This window comes from Pinus tabuliformis, chromosome 2_2 (assembly GCF_031772625.1).
Source record: "Pinus tabuliformis cultivar Carrire ecotype Pingquan chromosome 2_2, CPIR1, whole genome shotgun sequence".
In the NCBI taxonomy this organism is placed as follows: domain Eukaryota; kingdom Viridiplantae; phylum Streptophyta; class Pinopsida; order Pinales; family Pinaceae; genus Pinus; species Pinus tabuliformis.
Window position 1 is genome coordinate 848,736,263 of NC_142300.1, and position 5,601 is coordinate 848,741,863.

Here is a 5,601-nt window from a genome sequence, read left to right on the forward strand (position 1 = left end):
GCAATTGACACCTGTTTGAGACATTCCAACCAGCAGTAAAGGGACCTGTTTAAAACATTCAGTTGGGACCTGTTAAAAAAAAAAATTCTTGACATCAAAGGCTACTTCAACAGACTTCCACCAAGCTTTTACAAGGATTTGGGCACCAAGACTTCCAACAAATTGCAAGCTCAGTGAACCTGTAACAATACAAAGAGCTGCATGAACATCTTCAGTTTTTCCAAGGGACCTGTATATTCAAATTTTCTTAAGGGACCTATTGCATCTTCAGTTTTCCAAGGGACCGATTACATTTTCAGTCTTCAAAAAGGGACCTGTACATTCAAATTTTTCAAAGGGACTTGTTACATCTTCAAAACTTTTCTCAAAGGACCTGTGTATTCAACCTCCCTCAGAGGACCTGTCAAAAAGAACAGTCAAAAGGATTAGCAACTCAGCATGTCAAATGATCAACAAAAGAGTAATGTATTTCTGTTCTTGGGCATTTAATTTCCTAGATTAGTTTTTAATGTAATTTTGGTGACTATAAGCTGTTGTAATTGATTTCAAGGACACCTTCATACATCCACTTATCACCCTTATCCAACCAAGTTTCATCATTTCCCTACATCAACCTATCACTAAAACCCATCACCAACACATTCACCATGTCATATACCCTACAGGCATACCAACATTCTCTACATGACCGAGTATAATTGAAAAGGGCACGTGGTGAGCTGTGTGTTTGTTTTAAAAAATACAAAGGATGAGATAGAAGCGGCCTATATATATATTCTTCACCCCATACAGTCAAATCATAACAAGCGGCCTATATGTTTTACACCACACACACCCGAATCATAACCTCGCCACCCAGCATTATAGCTCATCACTATGGGTACGCTCTCAGCGTTCTTATGCTAACATGCATACAAGCGTACAACACTCTGTTTTTAAATGAATGATTACATTGTAAGGCAAGTACAGGTTATTTCACATCCTTTCCACCCTCGGTTCCCATAACTTACAAAGTGAAAGTTTGAAGCAAGGAACGCCGAGGAGATTGTTATCATTTGAGTGGGGTTACAAAGTGAAAATCTGAACAAGGAGCGCTGAGGAGAGTATCACTATTTGGGGTCGGTTTACACAGTGAAATCGGTGAGCGCCGAAAAGGGAAGCATCAACATTCTATCTCTAACTCCCACCACAGTCACATCGACCAACCAAGCACCATAATTGAAGGCTGAAGGAAGCGATATATGCCAGGTAACCAACTTGACATTTCTGTGTTAAAATTTTAAGGGTATAGACAGAGAAGGGTTAGAGGCACAACCCTCTGCCATCACCATGACTAATAGGGTCGAACCCAGTACATTCGATAGCTCACAATACCATGAGGACTGTATTGAGATTCTTAGAGAAACACAGTGGCTACCTTTTCTGGAAAAATTCCATGGGAGTAATGAAGAAGTCACAAAACAATTTGCCTTTACCTTTAATGGAGAAAAGGCCCTAATAGGAAACTTCTCCTTCAGAATCTCAAAGGATACTATAGCTCAGGCAATTGGACTCAGTCCTGAGGGAGAGAAGTACTTTAAAACCAAACAAGTTAGGGAGAAATCATGGACACAGTTCATGTCCAGATCTAGAGTTTCCTCAGTAAACTGGAAGAAGGGTGTTCCAAGAAGCTGGTTAGTTCATCCTTGGGATGAAATGGTTTACATTCTTCAGAAGTTTATAACCTGTGAAGGTAGATACAACATTGTTTATCTATACCACATCAAGCTACTCCTCCATTTAAAGAAACAATGTGTAATCATTGTGCCATATTTTCTGCTGCAAAGTTTAACAAAGATGGCCAAAACTATCCAGAAACAAAAAGGGAATGAGGACAAAAGCCTGTACCATTTTGGCCTGATTAAAATCCTCATTGAACATGAGTTGCAGAAGCGAGGGAAGTTATGGAAAGAATTCCTAGCTGTCAACCAAATCAGAGATGAGGAGGAAAAAGAAGAAGTGCAAGAAGATTCTGGGTTTATGAAGGACATAGATGAGGAAATTCCAGTGTCCAAGGCCAGCAGAGCACCTCAACCTGTGGGCAGCATAAGGACCAGGAACATGCAAAAAGAGGATGCCAAGAGGGCTGAGAAAGACAAAATTTTTACCACCTACTCCCGAAGAACAAGGAGGACACCAAAAACTCAGCTGCAAGAAGACCAATTTGAATCTCATGCCCCTGCACAAATGGATGTTGAAAGTGGTGATCATTCACCACCAACACCAGAAGTTGACATAGAGGTGGAAAGCCATAACAAATAGGAAAAATGTTCACCACCTCCCACCAAAAGACAGAAGAAGTTAGAAAAACAAATTGAAGAATTGAAAGAAGAGCTCATGGAAGCTAACATGTTGGAAAAAGTTATTAAAAGGGAAAATAAGATGCTCAGGGCGCAAAGCAAAGAAACACAGAAAACAAATGAAAAGCTAAAGGAAAGAATCAGTGAGTTGGAGACTGAGCAAACTAAGATTTCCAACTGGGCCACTAAGTGGTACAATCATAAGAAGGCTCTTAAAAAAAAATATAAAAAGTTAAAGCAGGAGCTCAAGGGACAGAAAGATCACCAGGTGCAGAAGAATGTAGATACTTTGCTCAAGGCAGCAGAGATCCATGTAGGGACAGAGTTCAATGGGAGTACTTCTGGGGTAGCATGAGGACATGCTAAGTCCTTAAGTCGGGGAGAGATGTTGGTATCATCCTAAGACCCTTTTTCCTTCCCAAAAACATATCATTTATCCATACATTTTCATCATATATCCCTCAAAATCCTTGAATATTGATTATTAATCGTTTTATAGTTATTAAATTGCATAGAAATTAATTTAGGGGTTTTATGTTCAAGAATTGGAAGTTTTTGATGACTTGGTTACAGGAAGTACCTACATCCTGTAATGAACTTATCGTTTGACATGTGGCACAGCAAATGAGCTAGAACGAAAGGCATGGGCGAAAAGCAGAATGTCCAAGCATGGGCAAACTCCTATCTCCCAGCCAAATCGAACCTCCTATGCATGCGGTCAACTCAAGTCAAAGCAGGGAACTCTGACAGACAAAAGCAGAAACAACATCGTTCCATTTTCATTTTAGTCTTTTTGTTCTTTTTGAAACATATAGCATGGAAACATTTTGAAAAGGCTATGTAATAAACGTGGCAACAACACTATGTACATTCATTGTATCGATGACATGGCTGTGCGTACGCATATGTAAATACAGTTAGTTTAATGTTTGAAGGTTAATCGTTGAATCGATTTTTTCAGAACAGAGTTTTAGTTTTAATACAAAGACATATTTACAGTCACGAAGTGTGTATACCTTTTGCATTGGTTTGATTGCTGATCGGTGATAACCAGTATATCCTTAGGACGCGGACGGGCCCTGCGTTCTTCGATTGGTATACTGTCCATTCGTTTTGTTACATTTCAGTTCTTATATGTTGCACAACGTTTATATTCGATTCAATTTCTATATCACATGGTTTGCATCACAGTTTCGATTTACATAGCTGATTGATTTACATAGCATACGGGGTGCATAACATTTATGTAAGCTTTCGATTCTTACAGCCTTTGAATTTCATTACATATATATGGTGTGCGCTTATGAGCGGTTTATGGTTATGTTGAATGGTCAGCACTAGGATCTGGAACGGGAGTCTTGTAAGGGATTCGGTCCCTGTGTGACTTATAGAGGCATTCTCATAAACTCTGTTTCATTTCTCAGTTCATTTATGCTCTCTTTATATAGTTTGATAGTGTAAATATCTTTGCATGCTGTGTGTGTTTACCAAACAAGGGTTTTCTGAGTGATACCTCTGTAAGGAGGTTAAAATCGTTGTCACAGTCATACACAGTACTTAGACTCATGATTTGATTTGATAGATGCATCTCATACCAGCATTGTAATCAAGTATAGCAGTAGAGTAATCTAGGTGTGTGAATGATAGGCTGCATACTACGGTCTTCTGTAAGGGAGCCTTGTAACCTACCTCATAATCACCTGTAATTCTTTATGTCTATATATTTTAGACCATGCCTCTAAGCTTACGCACCTCGGTCGATATTAAATATAGATTCCAGTCTAGTACTCTAGCTGGAACCACTACAACAGCAGAAGCCACTGCTAAACTCTTCTTTGAACGAGTGTGGGTGCACTTTGGGATCCCACAGTCTATCATCTCAGATCGGGACAGTCGGTTTCTCAGCACATTTTGGTCCAGTCTCTGGTCAATGCTGGACACCAAACTCACGAAGTCCACAGCCTTCCATCCTCAAACTGATGGCCAGACAGAGGTTGTCAATAGGATGACTGTGCACATTCTGCGCATGTATAACTCAAAGCATCCACGCACATGGGACGAGAGCCTCCCCTATGTTCAGCACAGCTACAACCGAGCTCTTCACAGCTCCACTGGCCATAGCCCTTTTCAGGTGGGTTTGGGATTCCAGCCACTATGCCCCATTGATGTAGCCATGCCACTTGCCGCTACTCACATAAATTCAGCTCATGTCCAGTCCGAAACAGATAAGGCCACCAGCTTCATTGAGCGCATCCAACATATCCGCCAGTAGGTCCATGACATTCTTGAGAAATAAAATGCCAAGTACAAGCAGCGACATGATCAACATCAGGTGCCACACAAGTTTCAGGTGGGCAACAAAGTCTGGTTTCATTTGCAAAAGGAACGCCTTCCTAGAGCCTATCAAAAATTGAGACCACTCCGATATGGTCCTTACACCATTACTAAGGCTATGGGAGACAATGCATTTGAGCTCAGCATTCCCCCATTCCTTGGCCTGCACCTAGTGTTCAATGTGGACCGCCTTCAGCCATACTTTCAACCATTGCTAGACACATCCAACATTGCAGAACAACTCAAACCCACAGAATTAAATCCAGATTGCATGGAACAAGCTGCAACTGATCGGATCATGGACACACAGATCAAGAACACTCGCCAACAGAATATCCAACTGTATCGAGTTGTCAAAGCAGGCCAACTCCTTCAGCAGGGCAAGTGGCTCACCAGGGAACAAGTTCAGCAGAAGTTTCCTCATCTCAGGGAGGAGCTCAACGCAATGGGGACCATTGCTTCCTAAGGGGGGAGGAATGATCCAGGTGGATATTGGTGGCCACCTGCCAAGTCCACCTGGACCCCCACCATTGTCTTTCTCAGCATTTTCAGTTTCCTTAATTGTAGCACAACTTACTATTTTTAGCAGTTTTTCGGGTCCTGAACTTCTGGAGCCGTTTTGAGGCCCTAAACGATGTTTTTTGGGGAATCCAGGGGCAACATGGGTCCATGGAATGGACTGATGTTGCCCGTTCCAACAATGATAGTGCTTGGATAGATCTTTCTAACAAGCTATTGTACGCGTCAAACGGAGATCATATGCCAAAGTTACAACCCCAGGAAGTTGATGTACCAACTTACCCCAAACGGGGCCCACATTTTGGCGTTTCATCTCCTAGGGTTAGGTTTTGGAATGTAAAGGGTTTTTCCATTGTTTCTCAACAATAAATAGGCCTTCGAGCCTCATTGTAACACAGTTCAGAGGCAT